Here is a 20,728-nt window from a genome sequence, read left to right as displayed (position 1 = left end):
TTGGGACACATTAAGGCAAAGAATCCTTCCACATTGCTAATAGGTCCTTTCTTTTTATCTCGTATAAATTGTCTGAATTATCTAACTATGTACAATTCGTAAACCTTAAAGCGAAGGAGACCCTTGTAGCTTCAACCAAGTGAGATACCTCGCGCTAATTGCCCAAAACCACCCCATTTTATTGTTTGATTTTGACCAAGGCGGGTAGTGAGTGATCTTGGTGTTGTACTTTTGATATTATTCTTACAGTTCATACTATAGTTACGACCAGGCAGAACCCTACCATTCAAAGTGAGTGTAACTTGTTAATGGATCTCTACCTTGCATCTCAATTCTAATCATCAACTCACCCTACCTTCATTTCACAGATGGACCATGTTTCCTTTCAGTTATCACTCGTATATTGGCACTTTATTCACAATTTCATGTTACAATTTTGTTAGTCATTATGCTATATTCATGTTGTATTTAAAAAAATTATTTTTTTATTTTTTTGCAAAAATTCATTGCTGCCAAATATCTCAACTGTTGAATAATTTTATGGAACTCTGACACTCTCACCTGGCACATGGGCTGAGTATTCTCACAAGATGAATTTTACCTTTCAAGTATGTATTGAGACACAAACGATGGGATAGCAAATGGTGTTTACAAGAATAGGATTTTAAGTAGTATGAGAGTTACATTGCTAAACACATAAGTTAAACTATTACACAAACCTCACGCTCGCCACACACATCGGTACATACATATTTTGATTCAAAATATCCTTCAGGTATGTACATCACATACATCATTCCTCTTTCCATATTTCATTTCTCTCCATTGTGCTCTAAGCTTAATACTATACACTGCTCAGGTCATGGCTTCTCATTGTATTGGAAATAATTTTTAATTTGTCAATAAGCTATGTAGCTACTCATGTGAGCTAAGATGCTCTAGGATAGTAAACAACAGCTTGTAAATACCCTCCTACTCAAACATGCTCCACATTGGTCTTACACATGTGATAAATGTTATATTTTTATGTTTCGTCTAGTCCATTGGTCACAGACACACAGATTCGCCGATTTAAGCAGTGTGTAAATACTCACTTGGTGCAGATCCGCCGATTTAGGCAGCACATTGATAAATTGCAGATTCATGATTTTTAAACTTATACCAAATGCAAATTCGCCGATTTAGGCAGCATTAGTGCAGATTCACCGATTTAGGCAGCATGTCTTATTGGTGTAGATTTGCCGATTTAGGCAACACCGATCACAAAATCATGCTGTAGTGGTTGGCCACCACTGCAACTGGTATGATTTTGTTACCCAGGTATAGAAAATGAAAGATATTTTAAATTTGGATTTGGAATTGGTATATGATGATTTTCTGTCGCGACAGTATTTATGGAAGTGAACTTGAGATTGATAAGAATTGATTTATACAATGATGAGTGTGACCAATGATATCCTGATTCATCAGGGTATGACATATACTGCTTATTCTAGTGGTATGGGACACTAGAATAGGTAGTATGTGGATGACGGCAGGCATAACCAATGTGTCTAATTTTATGGATTTTTCTTTTACTATTTAATACAGATTTCTAATCATTGTTTTTTGACAAGTATTGTTTGCAGATTTTATCTTCGCAATTGAGGACAGCTGCTTTCCAACGGAGAGGTATGTTATGGAATTGATATTTTATTATTTATTGTAGCTGTGACAGGTGGAAAAGGCTTGACCGAGCTAGGCCTATGCATACGGAAATATATTTCATGTATTATTCAAGTGCTCTTTATGAGCTTCGGCCATTTATGACCGGCCGTCCAGTTTGTACTCACAATTGATAATTTAAGAAAACAAATACGTGCAAGAGGGAATTGGTCACTCTTGCACGGGGGGAGATTGCACCCAGTGTCTGTGTTATTCTCCTCTCCTCTCCCTTCTCTCTCGCTGTGCCGGCGTAGCACTCCACTCTAGGAGGTGCATTTGCACGTGCTTTCTCGCTCTCTCCCGCTGTCTATCTCTCTCTGTTTGCATATGTTGTGGTTATGTGCTATGCGAGTCGGTAGGTTCGTGGGTTGACACATACGTGCTCTCCTAGGTGTACATGACAATGCATGTAGCGAGCAAAACCCCTTTGGCTCTTTTAGTTCCATAGTTTCCTCTAGAGGGAGAGAGAGAGAGATAGAGAGAGTTTCTGTCCTTTTTACACAATTGGTCAACCAAGCTAACTCTTTCACCACTACCTACCCTTATCTACTACTATCTCTCTCTCTTTCTCTGTATATATATATATATATATATCCATCTCCGTAGCTATCTCATGTTAATTCTCTCTCTCTCTCTCTCTCTCTCTCTCTCTCTCTCTCTCTCTCTATATATATATATATATATATATAATATATATATATATATATATCACTCTCTATCTCTATCTCTCTCTCTCTCTCTCTCTCTCTCTCTCTCTCTCTCTCTCTCTCTCTCTCTCTCTCTCTCTCTGAGGTTAAGACCGGAAATGCGGTGATCTTGCTTTTGCTTTACGCCGATGATGTAGTGCTCTTGGCACATACCTTAGAAGATGCACAAAAGCTTATGAGTGTCTTGGAACGCTTTTGCCTACATAACGGGCTGATCGTGAATGGATCCAAAACCAAGGTTATGCTAGTAAAGACCCTCAATGACGAAAATCCATGCATTGTATACAACAATGAGCAGCTTGAAGTGGTAGATCACTTCAAGTACCTTGGCCTTGAGGTTCCATCCAATCATAAATGGAAGGATTGTGCAATGCGTTGCTTGGAAGCCGGAAAGAGGGCTTATTATGCATTTGAGAACATGTGCAATGCTAGAGAGATCAAGTGTTGGGCTCTCAAAAAGTACCTCTTTGACACATTGGTGACACCGGTGCTTCTTTATGGAGTGGAGGTGTGGGGTGGAAGCATCGAGAAGTCTACTTGGAAAGAGTTTGAGAATGTCCAAAAGCGTTTTCTCACCAACTTTTTCCAAGTCAAGACACAAACACCCTACATGCTCTTACTTCTTGAGTCCGGATCGCTTCCCATTGAGGTCTTGGGCATGCAAAGGGTTGTGGAGTACATGCGTAAGACATAACGTAGCCATTTGCATCGACTTCCTAGAATCGCATATGAAGCAAGTCAAAAGGTTCAAAAGACATGCAAGAGCAAAATACTAAGTTCGGGGTGGATGCTTGACATCAAGGAATGAATTGGAAGATGGGATGCATGTCACTTGGTCAAGGATGCTTCGATCGACTCCCAAGTTAATGAGGCCTTCTTACAACGCCAATGTATCACGGCTTGGGAGAAATTCGGAGGTTCTCGCTTCAGCCATTACACCACACACATTGCCCCAAACTACAAATCTCTCTTCTTCTCCGAATGAGGTAACCGAACCCATCCCTACATCCTTGAGCCCATCCTGTTGAGTGCGATCCGCACCATTGCCTCCATTCGTCATAGCTCCCATTCTGTACGCTACGAGACAGGACGTTGGAGCACTGGCGAGGAGTGTCATTGATTTTGCACCTTATGCCCTCGTCAAGTGCGAGAGAGTGAGTACCACACACTACTTGAGTGCTCAGCTTTTGACCACATTAGGTCCTCTTTTCCCCATATATTCAACCAGGAGCTCTCTCTACATACCATCCTCTCCCAACCACAATGTGGACTCTCTATTGCGACGCTCATTTCAGCCATTTTTGAGCATCAAGAGTCACTTATGACCTCCACTCACACCACGTGACATATTCATTTGGTCCCATAGGTCATATTTGACCTCCGAGGATGATAATAGAACTCTCTCTCTCACACACACACATTCTCTCTCTCTATTTCCCTATCTTTCTCTCTCTCTCTCTCTCTCTCTCTATATATATATATATATATATATATATATATATATATATATATATATATATATATATATATATATATATATATCACTCTCTATTTCTTTCTCTCTCTCTACCTCCCTATCTCTCTCTCTCTCTCTCTCTCTCTCTCTCTCTCTCTCTCTCTCTCTCTCTCTCAGGGGTAGTTGCGTGGTGGCCATTGGTGGGAATTGAGAGAGAGAATTGTTGTACGTAACTCTGCATGCGACCAGAGCTGTAAAGAGAGAGTGTGGTGCCGTATCCCGCATCTCCTACTGCAAGTCGCCCTCTATTGCTGCTGCTGCGTCTCAACTCTCTTGGTGTCGAGTCAGCGCTGTCATCGATGAACACTACGGGCAACGACAACACCAGCACCAGCACTAGCTTAGAACTATATTTATTTATTTATCTATTTATTTATATTTGTTTCTGCTTCTTCTTCTTTGTCTACTATACAATTTTCTCTCTTTCTAAATCTCTGACTACTCGAATGCAAGGTTTTAGTATATCACCAAAACATCACTTCATGATAAGTATGTTCTTTGATTTAATAAATATTACTTCATTATGGATTGCTTAATCGTAAGAAATCGGTTTCTATCGTCCATATGGATACCTTACTATCATAGCATGAGCACCACAATAATAAACATCGGATACTTTTCATGACATGGTTACACTAATTTCACAACATAACAAGAAGAAAGGAGACTCTAATTTGCCAAAAAGGCCTCGACGAACCCATGCAATTATTTCTTGTTTACTAACCTATGTTATATCAATGAATAGCATTTGCAAATAGAGAAAAAGAGAGAGAGAGAAAAAAAAAACACTTAGCTTTGATCGACATATCCAAGGTCAAAAGTCATTGGAACGTAGCCTAAAGCTCTGATACCACTGCTACAAACGGATGTACGATGGCCCTACATAATACCCGACATAGCACATTGTAAACCATAAAAGCAGACTAATCGACATACCTGACAGATCTCGTAGCACAGAATCAAAGCCGTAAGCGAATAGAGAGAGAGAGCAAGAGCGAGACAGTGCAACAGTGCACGTGCAGGTGCACCTCCTAGAGCGGAGTGCTACGCCGGCACGACGAGGGAGAAAAGAAGAGAGACGAGAAGAATACACAGACATTGGGTGCACTCTTCCCCCGTGCAAGAGTGAGTATTTCCCTCTTGCACGTATTTCATTTATAGATTCTTCAATGCTAAAAAATGAATACACATTGGTCGGCCGGCACAAATGACCATAGCTCCTAATGAACACTTGAGTAATAAATGTACAAATCCCATATCCATAACATTGACAACTCCTTGTGTTGCACTCACTTGATAGTCACATAATCATTAAGTCCCCCCCCCCCCCCCATCCTTCTCTATGTCCTAAGCTCCATGATTATAGATGGTACTAGGTGGGCTTTTACCCCTAGAAAATTGAGATGATGTTGTAGGCAACATGCACCCTTTCACTTTCACTGGTTCTACTACTTTTGTTTTTCATTACATAAATCTCCCCAAGATCCTTTAACATCTCCAATTAGCATGTCCATGCACGTCACCATTTAAAACCAACCTTAATGAGTAGCATTTGAACTCATTACGTACATACTATGAAACTCAACCTAAACCACTAGGCTATTCGCCTTGGCTGCCCTTAAGCACTAAAAAAAACAAATACCCCCAAACCTCCCTACCCTTCTCCTTTCGCTTTTTTTTCCCACCCTTCCCTTTTCCTTCCCCCCCCCCCCCCCCCCCCCCCCCCCCCCACAAAAACTAATTAATTAATGGTTTGTGAAAAAGTTGTTTTGGCTTCCTGCGGAAACTACTAGTTGTCTTCTATTTATCATGCATATTAAAGTACAATCGTAGAGGGTACATTTTGGTGGGAAGTGTTTATCTTTCATAAGCACTTGTCATCCTCTCTCTTCCTTCCTTCAGCACTTTTTACTCTCCTTAGAGAAGACGATTCCTCCCTTAGTCTTTTTAGTTCTTAGAGTTTTTTTTATTAATGCCCATGTGGCTAGTTGTATGTGTCTCTTCAGATTTTGCCTAGGGGGTTTCTCAAGCACTAAAAATCAGCTCCTTTTTCAGGAGAGAGAGAAAGAGAGAGCTTTAAGTAATCCCATCAACATAGTTTGAACCAGATCTCAAATCAAAAGGTTTCAACGATATGTAGTACAAAAAGCTCAACTTGCATCCCCAAAGAGTTGGTCTAATGGCAAGGCTTTGGCCTCTCACCCTATGAGTTGTGGGTTCAAATCCCTTGTTGGGTCACACTCTAGAGGGACACCTTGTGAACACTTGGTGTTCACCTTGCTAGGGCTCTTGCCCTTGGACACTTGAGTGCATCCTCATCCTAGGGTGGGTCACCCAAGGAGGAGGCTTCTAGTTGGTTGCTACAAGTTCTCGTCGTTGTTCCTAGCACGTGGTGCATCAATTAGGTGGGGCCATGATAATGCCTACGCATGGCTTTTGCCCGATGGTACATGGCCCTTGCCCGACCATGTAACATGGCTAATGTTTGGAAGGGATAAGCACTTTCCTCTATCGGCCCTCTGGTGTGTCGCAAAAAAAAGCTCAATTTGCATCAAAATTTATCATGTTCAGATTAGTACATCCAATTAAAAAACATATCATGGTTGTAATTTTATTGAACGTTGATTTTCAAGGTCCAAAATTGACTATTTTAGTCAAAAATCTCAGTTGTAATTCTATCAAGGTTGCTAGTCGGGGAGCGGCGCATCATAGCCCTCCATCCATTGTCATTTCTACTTCCAAATCTTGTTGCAACCCCTAGATGCATGCAACATCCATAGACAGAATGTTGTCTAACCATTTGCAAATGACTGCATGGCACATCACCACTGGAAATATCAAGCAACATTCAATAGTTCAACATATGGAATGATCATGATAGCACACAATCAATGTACGACAAGTAGTACATGAAATAAGAAGCACCTTGTCTTATGCAATCTCTACAGGTGAGCCACTATGCACAACAATTCATGAACTTTTATTCTCTCTATACCTTGCCCCCCTCCTAGCAACACTTCATGGCCGTTTGTGACCATTCCTTTGGAATCATTGCTCCCACAATGGCTCTCGGCTCCTCAATGGGTCGCCATGCGATTGCAATGATTATGGGGAATGGTCACTGATGGATCATTCCCTACACCATAAAAACTTAATTTTCAAGGTCCAAAATTGGCCATTTTAGTTATAAATCTTGTTAAATACCGCAGAAATTTGATCGTTTGACTAGTTATATAACATGGCAAAAAAGATGGTTTCTTTTGAGCAAGGACTCAGATTTTAGAAAAAGTGTTCAACTATGATTTGTGTGCGTGCTTAACTGGGGCCGGGGGGGGGGTTCCACTATGTATAAATTGTGTATATCGCTCATACCTCCAAGGACTATTTCTAAAACTCTTTATCTGTGAAATTTTTACGAATAAAATGTACCATTTTCTTATTCAACCTATAATTTTTTTCCCAGCTCCATTTTATGGTATCCTTCTATATATGAAAATGTGAGAAACAAGGTGAAGACTTTACAATGGCCTCGAGAAGGCAACATTTTTTGCTGTAATAAATTGAGTGATTGTTAGAACACATTTGACATGTTGATTGTCTGTGCTCAAGAAAAATGTGTCTCAGCTTGATATTATCTCGTTTTCTATTTCAAAAATTTTGGTTGAGAGCAAGGGGAAAAGCACAACTTCCATCTCAAAATAGTGTAAAAATTAAAAAAATAATTCTAATTTTCTAAAACTTCCTCTTGGCAAATTCAAGAAAGGGAATTTTGTATGGTTGAAATTTTCCCAACACTTTAATGGAGAGAGATTAGAGAGAGAGAGATGCATGTGCGCGCACACACACACACACACACACACACACTTTCAAGTCATTTTTCATTCGAACATTTTTCTCATTCAAAGTAAATGTGATGGTGACTATTGGGGACGGTGAGAGGTGCAAAGACTAATTGCACTTGTTCTCTACCACCCCCTATGGCCTTCTTGGCCAAAAATGAAATTTAATAACCCATTCAAGTGCGCTCATAATTTAATAACCCCTTCTGCTACACTCAAGTGATAGTCATGTAATTAAAGAGTGACCCCCCTCCCCCCCGAAAGGTGCTTAAATAGTGGGAGTTGCGCGGTGTTCGCACAAAATTGGCCTTTAATGTATTTGTAGCTGGCTACAATTGCAAAATCCAAGATTCTAAGTTTTTCTTGAAGAAAACTGGTAGAATTTTATATATTTTAGTGTATAAAGGGGCAACTCCTTCAAATTTATGCGGAATTCAATGAAGATTCCCTTGCAACCTAAGGTCGATGCACCAAGGGATGAAACCGCATGTGCTCATCAACAGGACTCGAGCTCAACACGCAGAAAAATAGCGATTGCTTTCCCGGTTGACCATTCCACCCTGCCAACTTCGTCATCTCCATTGCCACGTATATGGATTAAAAAAAGTAGATTTACCTTCTGCCCTTTGCTAGCGCATGGTGACACCACCTCGTGTCCACCTTGCTTTACACATAGCATTCAACTCGTCCTCGTACGTTGATCCTTGTTGGGCACCTACTTTCTCTCCAACAATGGCCACTCTGTGCACTATCCACACCATGCATGTCCGCCTTTTCCTTTCCTTCTTGTTTGTCAAAGGGGATCTTTCTCGATTCTCACTATTAAAACATTAAAAATGACCCCCTCCCCCCCCCCCCCCCCCCCCCCCCCAAACACACACACACACACACACACATACACAAGACAAGGGCATAGGGTACACCATGATGGATCTATGGCCCTCAAACACCGACACAAATTTTGAGGACAATAGACTTCAAACAAAAATGCATCAGCCAATGTTCCCCCCTCCTCCGATTTGAACCCGCCACCTAGGCTGAGGCAACATGACAAGCTAACCACGTGCACGAGTGCGTTTTGTTGTCCCTAAAGCCCGAACAAAAACCTACAAAGCTCTTGCAAGAAAAAATAAATTGAGACAAAAACGATAAACTCGAACACGTCCATTTAAGATCAGACGGCCAAATGTATCTTGCATCCCGCAGGCTTAACTCCCCATCATAGATCCCCATGATGGGGCTTCCCCAAAAAAAATAAAAAAATAAAAGTATGTAGAAAGATCTAAAAGGCAGAAAAGTTGTAAGTATGCCCTTTTCATGGGGGAAAAAGTTTTGGGTGTTGAGAAAGTCGGTAGTACAGCTCAAGTTTAGTACAAATTGCGGTACAAGAAGCCCGTCTAATGGCTATATATATATATATATATCGTCTCTGCGTCTTTTTCATCTTTCTTTCTCTCTCTCTCTCTCTCTCTCTCTCTCTCTCTCAAACACATGAGAGGCCATGCGCCTTTTACAGACGACACCCATGATAGTGTGTGGAAAAAAAAGCAAAAAACCTGGGCTGCATGGCGCTTGCTGTAGCAGAAGGCTATGGGACTAACACTTGCTGCATGGATCTCGTGTGGCAAAGGCGTGTGGCCTCTCTCTCTCTCTCTCTCTCTCTCTCTCTCTCTCTCTCTCTCTCTCTCTCTCGCGCAAACCATATGCCAAGGTAAGCTCTCTGCAAGCAATTCACTGAAGTCGCTCTTTGAAGCTTTTATGATTGCAGAATCCAGATTAATGTTGCTACGTCAACAAGGGGGAGTTCAGGCACAAGAAGTTTTGGACAAATTCCTCAACATCATGAGTTTCTTTGAGCCACCGGCCGGCGGTCCCTTGCCCCCAATCGTACCTAGCTAGATATGTGGTGTCTCTCGGGCAGAAGCTCATGCTGTTATGCATTCTATGAAAAACATTGAAAAAGACTCCTCTTTCCTACATGAGAAAATTTCTAAATCTTCCTGTAACATTTGGATTTTGGATTTTGAAGATTTTCTATTAGTAAAGAAGTAAAGGTAATCCAAATCATTTAAATTTTGCAATTATAATTTGTGGACCGTGGATAATTAGACAAGCCGAAGATGACAAACTTTCCGGCCTTCTACAACAAGCCTTACCTTAGGCATACATTTGATTTTTGCCCAGTGAAGCATTGAACGATTGAATTTTTTTCTCGGGGTGCTTTCATTTAAGAGCTTCACATGGGTCTTTTCCATTCTTTTTGTTACATGGGTATTTTTTTATTTTGAAGGGTAGAGGAACAACAACTTCATTTTTGAGCAGATTCGCATTCGTGGAGGTGCTACTCCGTCGTGCATAAGCAATTTTGGAGTCTAGGATATAAAAGCAGGAACCATTTTGTGTGCAGGAAATTCACTCACTAAAAGAGGTAGAGACAAAGCACGCGATTTCCAACTCTATCAATTACGGCAGAGTTGAACGAGGAAGGCATAGTTGGCTTGCGTTAGCAGGCTGGGGTTAAACCTTGCCCGTGCGGACATGCCATTAGCAATTGCCTAAATTATCGATTTGGGTGGAGTTCATGAAATTGCAATCTCCATCCCCTTTGTTCTCCACCAACATCCGTCATGAACTTATCGCAATACATGCTCGAGGAGTCGAGGTGCATAATTTTGAACTTCTTTCACATTCTTGTGATTGTCTATGTATATACCCTACTACATAAGCTGGATTATTGTCTCGAAATGTTATTGATCATGCAAAATTTGATTTAGTAGTACAGGCAAGCATGTGTTTCATTGCCAATGTCATGTAAGAGGTCGTATTGGTGCACAAGGTTTTGATAGGAATTCTAGGTGAAGGATGTAGAGATGCGTTCAATGCCCTAGTGAAGTGTGACTTTAAAGGCGTATGGTTTGGATTCAATCTTGTTTGGGTAAAAAAGAAAGTGAGAGCTTGTCTCATAGAGCTTGAGTGCTAATTGTTTGTAATTTATCTCTTGTAAAATAGTGGTACTATGTTTTGAAGTCAATGCATTTTCTATCTTTCGTTGTATACATAGTGTATATATAGATGGCTTGAATGCTAGTAGGTTAGGAGTAGTTTGTTGGCACTGCCTGCTTGGAGCAAGTGATATAGGCGTGTTGCCTATGAAATTGGGCACACATTTTTAAGGTCGTTTTTAGGCTTTTTGAGGCTATTTTCAGATTCCCCTTCGACCCATGAATAAAAATAGAGATGGTTGTAAAAATTAGCGTTGGTTTATGCACTTGCTGTTGAAGAAAACCTCTACCATTGCGAGGTCGAGAGCAGGAGCAAGCAGCAGAGCGTTTACACGCAAGGTAGGAGGAGGACCAGTAGTGTTGTGTGTGTGTGTGTGTGTGTGTGTGAGAGAGAGAGAGAGAGAGAGAGAGGATTTAGATCTGGCTTCAAGCAGACAGCATGGCGATAGCTTCAAATCTTACTCCATTACACAATGGTGGGCTCATTCTACTCGTCCTCATTGAGGACGAATACGCTTCTGCTTGGGATGCTTTACGAGGGTAAGAAAGAGGTAAGTCCAAAATGTAACTCACCGCTGTTGATTTGAACTTAAATTGTTGTGTCTAAGGTAGTTTTTTGGGCCAACTCACTTTGGAAGCAGAAAACCCAGATGGTTGTGTGAGGTTTAGTTTAGCATGTCGTCTGTTTAACTCCTGGGTTCCTTTTTTATGCAGGGAGAGTTAGCGTCACATTAAGATAGGATGGAGGCCTGCTGGGGTCCTTCAATGATGGTGGTCTGATATTTGAAACCACTAGCTGCAAGATGCAAATACAGGCCATTGCATACCATGCTCCCAAGCTGCCTAACCATACATTGCATTCATCCTTATGTACAAAATGCTGTGTCGAGACCACTGGCCCAAAAAGTTTTAAGCATCTCAAGTTGCAAAACCCTTTCGCAAAATCTCTTATCCAATCCCCAAGATAAGAATATAGGCTACCAAGGTAGCTCAGACTCCAGACTACATATCGCGTTAAAAAAAGGTTTGAAGGCAAAGAGATTGACTAATTTATTCGTCTCTTTTGAGAAGGGATTGTTTGTCCTATTCACTTGCCAGTTTTCTGGTTTCTTTCCATCTTCTGAGTCCCTATATCTCTCTACACTCGTGCAACAGATGAGACCATTTCCCTATGTTTCTATGACTAAGTGTAACCAAATCCCTCTCTCTCTCTCTCTCTCTCTCTCTCTCTCTCTCTCTCTCTCTCTCTCTCTCTCTGGCATTGCCGCCGTTGGCAAATTAGTGCCAGCCTTGTTGCATTGCTCGTACCTAAACTATACGCACATGTTTTTTTGTACGACAATGCATTTCCTATCTCTGGCATGTTTACCATATGTGCTATAATGGTTGTTGTTCTTCAAAACCGATTAACGACTTTTACAAAAAATAAATTAGATCACCAAAGTATGTTATAAACAAATAAGCAACTAGACATCTTGAAAACTACTTTATACCTTTCAGGGTTTTTGAAAAATAATCCATACTTCTTGTATATGTACATGAGCTTAATTCCAAGAACTCATTCTACATGGGAAAAATAAGTATCATGCATATTTCTTGATTCCTAGTTCATGACAAGATTCCAAAGCCAATGTAGTGTTGTATTTGACTAAAAGCATCATATTTTCACGATTAATCCCATGCCACATCACATAGAGAATTTTTCATGCAACTAATGTATTTTTTCGCTAACTTCAATGGGTTTCTAGTGTCAGTATAAGGTTGCTATAGCCCAACATTTTCCTTTTGGTGCATAAAATTAAGTACAAAAAAGCTGCATTTCTATGATCATCGATGTTTGCATGACTACACCCATATTTACTTCTATGCATGCTTTTTATCAATACACCTTGGCAATTCACCTTCATAATAACACCCACAAACCATTGTGGTCACCTCGATCTCTTTGAAAAGTATGTACTTATAGCCAAATTGGTATTGTACGTGTAGGTTTGAATTTAAGATCCAAACTGACCGTGTTCATTGAAGGAATCAATCAATATTGGACATACTACATTTCTAACTCAAAATGAGTCTAATTTTTGTAAAATGGAGAAAAAAAATATCGGCTTTGTGTTGTCACTTATTGGTGATAGTAGGTGCCCCAAAACTCAAGAAAGATGCAATACATAGTGATGAGTTTATATGCACAATTAAACATGTCTTCTACTGTATATACATTGCCAAAAAAAATGATAAAAGTGTAAAATTTGTCCATACATCCACATGGCATGATTTTCATAAATAAATCAACATGCATTAGAATCAGTATCACCCAAGTGCCCGAGAATTCTTGTGTGGCCTCCAAGTGAGAACTCTAAAAGAGAAATCTCTTTGGGTAATGAAGAGGTGATACTGGAAGAACCTCCAAGGCAAAATGTTTGAGAAGAAGAAGTGCACCCTGAACTTTCAAGGGAGAGTTAGGAAAGTGACACTCCATTTACCTCTGAAAGTGATACTTCCTTGAGAAGACGGCGGGCACGAAAGTCACCTACTCCTCCAAAAAAGAAGAGGAAGTCTTCAAGTACTCCCTCACATGCCAATCCAAATAAGGGAGAAAGAGACCCAAGCAAGAGGAAGTGAAGAAAGCGGTCACCATCTTCGCCTTCCTCCTCCTCTTCTTCTTCATCATCATCATCATCTTCTAGCTGGGAGGACAGTGAATTGCCATCCAAGATAGAGAAAAGAAGGGGGAAAGGGAGGAGCTATGTAGCATGGAAGAGGCCATGTAAGTTGAAGAAATTCAAAGAGAGAGAAAAGAACATCAGATTTTATACCTATGATGGAACCTTGGGAGTACTCCCTTTTGAACGTACCAATGTGCCATGTATCTTTAATTGAATGGTGGAGAGGCTATTTAGACATCATTGAATCTTCACGAGAGTGTTCTTTGGCGAAATTATCATCTACTCAAAGACTAATGAGGAACATAAGCGGCATCTTTATGTAATATTTCAAGTTTTGAGATACAACAAAGTTTACATTAATCAAAAGAACAGAGAATTTTTCTTCAAAGAGATTCGGTATTTAGATCATACTATCTCTCAAACAGGGATCCAAATGGACCCTGCAAAGTTGAAGGTAATTAAAGAATGGCCTACACCAATGAATTTACAGGAATTAAAAAGATTTATAGGAATGTGTGCAGGTGCTTTGCAAAAAAATTAAGTCTCATAGCAAGCCCATAATATTAAATTTGTATGGATTGCAATAGACAATGAAAATTTTGAAAATTTAAAGATAAAGCTTATCTCTCAACCCGTCTTAATATTACCAGACCTTTCAAAGCCTTTTGAGGTCTAGTGTGATGCTTGTGGACAATGCCTTGGAGTTGTTTTGCTTCAAGAATGGCATGTCATAGCATATGAAAGTAGGAGATTGGATGACCAAGAAAATAACCTAAGCATATATGAAAAAGAGCTTTTAGCTATCTTACATTCCCTAGATGCTTGGAAGCATTATCTCCTAGGCACTCCACTTGTTTTGCGCACAGATCATCAAAGTCTTAAATAATTTTTGATGCAAACTAAATTCACTAATAAGAAAATCAGGTGGGAATGTTCTCTCACAGTTTAATTTTCATATTGCTCACATAGTTGGTAAGCACAACCAAGTGGCATATGCACTTTCATGAGGCCAAGGGTGAATGCTATATCAGTAGCTATTCACAATGATCTATCCTCTTTGATAGATGAGTATGCTATAGATCCAGAATTCAAAGATGTAACATTAGCTATTGCACTAGGGAAGAAAGTGAAACCATACGATGTGTAAGTTGGTTATCTATTCTATGGCCCAATAGGCCACGAGTTACACATAAAAAGGTTATGTACAAATCTCTTGTTCCATGTTATGCGGTACATAGAGGGATTCAAGATACTCTCAAGGGAGCAGAGATATACTTTTATTGGACAACAATGAAGGGAGACATACGGGACTATGTTACCAAATGCATTCTATGCCAAAAGACAAAGTATGATAGAGGGAAGCACCCTGCCTTGCTTCATACGTGATTCTCGATGGAAAAGTATATCCATGGATTATATCTTTGTCTTACCCAAGTCCATACATGGGAATACAAGAATATGGACACTAGTAGACTAGTTTAGCAAGCAAGCGTATTTAGTGATCGAAAATACTATTAAAGCACATCATATGAAAACCCTCTTTATCTCACAGGTCTTTAAGTACCGTGACATACCAACATTTATAGTATTTGATAGAGATCCAAGAATGATCAGTAACTTTTGGAAGGGTATCTTTGGAAATTTGGGTACTAAGTTGAATTTCTCTATGGCCTATCACCCACAAATGGATGGCCAAAGTGAGATAGCAAATTCAACTATCATTGATCTACTTAAAGCCTATGTTACAAAATTAGATCAAAGAGAACAATGGAAAAAGTATCTACACTTAGTAGAGTATGAAAACAATAATATTGTTTATACATCTATAGGAAAAGCACCTTCAAAGTGATCCCGTTGATAGTCAAGACACTTGGGAACATGTTTGTTGTTGCAGAAGAGTATAGTAGAGATCTTAAAGAATCATTTCATAACATCAAAGAAGATATATCCATCATGCAACAAAAGAAAAAGGTTGTGAATGATAATCATAGACGATACATGACCTTCAAAGAAAATAATTGGGTATTGCTCAAGTTTCCAAGAGCGTGCCTAAGCCACACTACGGGCAAGGGAACACACGGATGCCCAACCGGTCACCAAAAATATTATGCTAAGTTGGCAAAAAGATATTATGGACCATTTCAAATTCTTAAGCTTATTAGTGAAACAACTTACATGTTAAGGTTACCAAGTACCTAGCTGATTCATAACACCTTTCATGTGAGCCTCTTGCACCACATGGAATCCTAAGACATGAAGACAAGGTTTTAAGAAGTGGTAAGACTATCCGATGATATCTTGTCAAGTTTAAGAATTAACCTTTTAAAGATGCAAGGGCGATCCAAGATACCCAGCTAAAGGATAATGTAAACCTTGTAAATACTTACAATGACTCCTGACAAAGGTAAGAACCACGTATGACAAAATTATTTTATAAATAATTTTGTCTTGTTTTGACTCTAAGACTTGTTTTAAATGTTCGTAAGTTTTAAGTGCATGCATACCATGAATCATGCTTGCAACAGCTTTGTCTCTCAAGCATCTAGTAGACTTTTCCAATCTACTTGAAAGATGATTAGGGCTAAGTAAAGACATGCTTGTGATAGATAAGTCTTTCAAAAACCAAGAGGAACTACTATCACCACTATGGAAGAATGTAAATGTGTAAAAAGGGATCCTCTACCCAAAGCAATATGACTAACTATGGCTTTATTTTTTCCACCTCATAGTCGAAAGCGACTATGATTTCAAGGGAGAGGTAGTGTCATGAATATTACCAACGTAAATTGGACACTTAAGTTCAAGGATAATAAAAAGAGAATAAGCGAAATTAATTTAGTGCTAATGGATCAACTCGGTCAAGGCTTGGGACCAAAAGGTGAAAGTCCATCAAATACCAAGAGTGATTGATAACTAGTAGAATACATGAGAACCAAAAAATCATGTAATAACTCAATGAATTTTAGGACTATCTGATCCTCTTTCATCATCTTTTTCAAGATTTGAATCAAATGAAAAAAACTCTTTAAGAATATTTCTTATTCTTGAAGGCTCATTTTTGTCTTGGGCCCTTTGTTATTGGATACATTTTTTTCAAGCAACATCCTCACTTTTTAACCCAATTATCTCCTAGCAATCTCAACCTATTGTTGAAGTGATTTAACGCCTTCATGCTCTCTTCTTGTTTAAATTGCATATTGATCAGAAGTCCTTTGACATGGATATTTTCTTTCCGTAGTGCTTTAGATTGAATCATCTCCTTTTTGAGTTCTACTTCCAACTAGGTAACATCATATTGTTTGATGGATCTATGAGCATCCATCATCTAGCATGTTGCATGCACATGGTGTTCACCCCATTTGGATGGTGGAAACACATCCATTAGTGATAGTGTCCCTCTCTATCTGATCAGTCTCATAGGTGAGGAAAGACATCTAGTAGGGAACAGATAACTTTCAAGATGTACTTACCACTAAGTTTTCCACCATAGGTGGTTTCTTCCATAAAGCTTATTGAAGAATTCACCACAATGGTCTTTTTAGATGTTGTGGCTTGATCAAGCTTGTTTGGAGCTTCACTTGTGGCATAATTGATTTCTTTGTCAAAGTCCCCTAGACAAGATCACCACAATTGACGTTGTGGTGGTCTCGAAAGTGTTGTTGGAAGTGTTTTCATTCAAGCTCTAAGCTAGTCCCAAAAAAAATCTTTTTTAATGCGGGCTTGGATGTCATGGCTTTTGGTTGTGCAAAATCCTTCTATGTCCCTATTGTGACCAGAGCTATCTATTTTGCAGACTGTCCTTGTTGAATTTCTAGATCAATAGTCTGGTCCTTAGGTGCCTCTTCTCCACTAATCTTTGCCAAAGAATTTGTGGCATTCACATGCATTGGTATGCTAGTTGCCCATTAAAAAGTTGCCCTACATACCAAGCTTTGAACAAATTCTAAGTTTTCACTTTGCAGTTTGGATCATTACACTATTAAAGGAAAGTATGGAACCCAAATTGATTCCAAAGTCCTCATTGTCTGGGCCAGTAGCATACTGAACATCTTCTCAGATACATAGGTGGGGTTGTTCTTCAAGTTGATGGCTTCAATAGCAATCTTGATGGCTTCAATAGCAAGCTTGTATACTACTTTGTATTCCAGTGTTGAAATTGGGATACCTTGACCCCCATCCTTACGCTTCTTTCTGGTCTGAGGTGTCTCCTTCCGAAAGCTGCTAATAGCATCAACTAAGTGGGCTTGAGATTTTGAGTCAAAAGATAGACTAAAAATATGTTATAATGCTATAACAATTATCTGAAGGTTTCTTCCATTGATGATGGTTGGTCCTAAATTATAATCAAAAGTATCTATGACATGTTTAATGACAGTAACATCTATGACTTTTTGAATCAAAAGGTACACTAAAAACATGTGCTATTGCTACAACAACTATTTGAAGGGTTTTGCCATTGATGGTAATTGTTTTTGCATCAAAATCAAAAGTACATATGACTTGTTGAATGACAAAAACATCAAAAGGAATTCTAGTGGCCTCCACAACCACTTCCATCCCTCACATCTTCAACAAATCCCTCTTATTCAACTGAATTATATACTTGCCAACGTTTTGATGAGATACAAAACATTGTGTTCTTCTGCTAGTTGAAGCAGCTCATATGTTGAACATACTTTTGGAATACATCGACAAATTTCCATACTGGAAATATCTAGCCCATGTGATAAAATCTATGTTAGACCATGTGGTTTAATATCTTCTATCTCATGTGATATAATATATGCCATGGCTTCCAATTATTCAATTTATTAAGGTAACCGTGAAAACTTCCGAAAGAGGTTTCGATAACAATTTCTATTTGAATTCAAAAAATATCTTGCGAAACTAAAGTTGTCCTTAAGATTAAAAAAATACCAATTGCAACTACTTTTAGGTTAAGGCTTATTGACTTCTGTATCCAATATTCTTAAGCTAAATTTGTAACACGTTTTCTTTATTACAAAAAAGGTTGAAACCTTATAGTCAGCCCAACTTAAGAACTTGAGATGTTCTCATCTCAACCAAAGTTGGGAAAATATTTAAAAAGAGACTTCATCCTCTCAAGTAGCGTTTTCATTGGGATAATCCCTCCATTTTACTAGATGTTCTCTGATCACTCAGTTTATAAGGGTTATTTCTTTGGTTTCCACGATTCAATCTAGTTGAAGTTCAAACACTCCTTTCTTTTGCATTATAACTTGCTCATGTTGGCTAAAAAATGATAGGATTAGGGATGTAAGGCTTTAGAAGACTATTATGAAATACATCATGAATTTTGATGTTTTCAAGTCACTTTCGTTTATAAGCTTGATCACTAAGTACTTTGATTAATTCATCGGGACCAAAATACCAAGGGTAAGCTTTTTGAATTTTCCTAAGGATGTAATGCTTCTCTTTTGTCAGACTCAAAGAAATACTTTATCACCTTGCTTAAAAGCCCGATGAGATTGTTTTTGATAAGCATAGTGCTTTTGGCGATCCTTAGCCGCCTGAATATCTTGTCATATGGCCTTGGTTAGCACGCCCATATCTTCTATTTAACGTTCTCTTTGAAGCCTCTACTCCTATAGTTGGATCAAAAATCTTCAAAGGTGATATACATTCATGCATATAAAGCGGATTGAAAGGTGACATCCTAATGCTTTTATGAAAAGAAGAGCTATAGGCAAACTCTGGCAAAGGAAGAGATTGTATCCATTTTTGAGGCTTGGAGAATGTCTTCAATTACCTGATATAATCGTTCAATTGGGCATGGGGGTTCACCTCTTAAACATGTAAGTTACCACGTGAGTTCAAATGAATGGTTTTTTTAATTGCCAAAATTTTAAAATTTTAAGAGGATTATATTAATAGAAAGGGTTTTTAAATCGATTTTAAAGAAAATTCCACATTTTTTAAAGAAAAAGGGGTCAGTTTATTACTTGAAGCATTTAACTAAAGGGTTTCTTTTAATACTCTTTGAATGCACGTTATATGAAATAGTTTCTTAAAGGTGCACCCCCCGAGCTTGGGCTGTTAGTTTGAGGATGATATGCTCAACTGAAACATAGTTGGGTTCTTAAGGCTTCAATAAGGCCTTCCAAAACCTAGAAGTAAACTTCACATCCCTATTTCTTATTATTCTTTTGGATAGCCCATAACAAAGAGAGAATGCATACTGAAGTAAGTTGTCTTTATTGGTATTAAGTGAGATACCTTGGTGAGCATGTCTACAACTACCATGAGGGATTTAGAGCCTCCTTGCACAAACAAGGGGAATGTTGGCCGCAAAATAGCCAAACCAACCAGATATGCGCCCTTCGAGTCCACCCCTTCATTTTTTAGCCCACATTTTGATGTACCTTCATTATTTATACATAAATCCCTATAATTATTTGATAGTCTCTAATTGTAGATGGACAATCTTTGAACAACTAAGTTGTAAATTCTGTATTGGAGTCTGAGTCTTGCAAAGATAGCCACTGGCCAAGAGAGCCCTAAATATAAAGTTCATTTTGTAAGGTTGGAAAGAGGACAAAGTTTTGAGTTTGAAGCGTACAACTGAGAGTGGCTACTCTCGATTATCTTTCATTCAAGTATATGCATTGTCAATTCTCTTGTGATTTTTGATTACGCATTAGTAGGCTAAATTTGCTATTTTGAGTGTGTGAATGACTATATTTTGACATTCCAACCAGAGGAAAGTGTTCATAGGCCCTAGGGCGACCTTTCTAGTATGTTTTGTTGCTGTTGCCAAGACCTTGATCGTGATGGATTGTGATTTTGGTACCTCCTGGGATTGCGCCCAAACTTGGTAGGTTAGTGTCCCCAAGTGTCTTAAACCTCCTCCTAGAGTTTTATAGCATTTGGACCTCATTCGAGTGAAAAAATGGGTTGATCACCGAGTGCTGTGACATAGAACACAGGCAAGTTGCCAGATCTGACAGTGATAAATTTGCATGTGCTAGAGATATTGATGTTTTGTAAGTTCACTTCTTGAGGTTGACACCCTCAAAGAGTCTACATGCCCCATCCAAGTCTCTTCCTTGATTATTGACATTATTCTAGTGCTAAAAAGCTATGCTATAGATGTCCATCGTGGTGGCTTGCAAACAATTTCATTTTTTGACAGAGTGTGACCAAGAATTTTGCTTACCATGAAGACACATTTGTAAAAACATTTTTTTACTATTTTTGTTTGCATGGTTTATGCTCATAGTAACTTTCTAATGTCAATATAAAAGGTATTCCTAATGGCTTCAAAAAAATTAAA

The 20,728-nt window shown here is 38.9% G+C and overlaps 1 long non-coding RNA gene across 1 annotated transcript; it reads left to right on the top strand.

The window, feature by feature from the left end:
- The first annotated feature begins 9,209 nt into the window (after positions 1 to 9,209).
- Positions 9,210 to 11,852, top strand: LOC147420754 (uncharacterized). Its single transcript, XR_015187030.1, has 2 exons — positions 9,210 to 11,319; positions 11,483 to 11,852. It is a non-coding gene; the product is annotated as an uncharacterized LOC147420754 (long non-coding RNA).
- The last annotated feature ends 8,876 nt before the right edge of the window (positions 11,853 to 20,728 follow it).

Source organism: Adiantum capillus-veneris, chromosome 28, assembly GCF_014529385.1.
Source record: "Adiantum capillus-veneris isolate H3 chromosome 28, ASM1452938v2, whole genome shotgun sequence".
Taxonomy (NCBI): domain Eukaryota; kingdom Viridiplantae; phylum Streptophyta; class Polypodiopsida; order Polypodiales; family Pteridaceae; genus Adiantum; species Adiantum capillus-veneris.
This window is presented reverse-complemented; position numbering and strand designations above follow the sequence as displayed.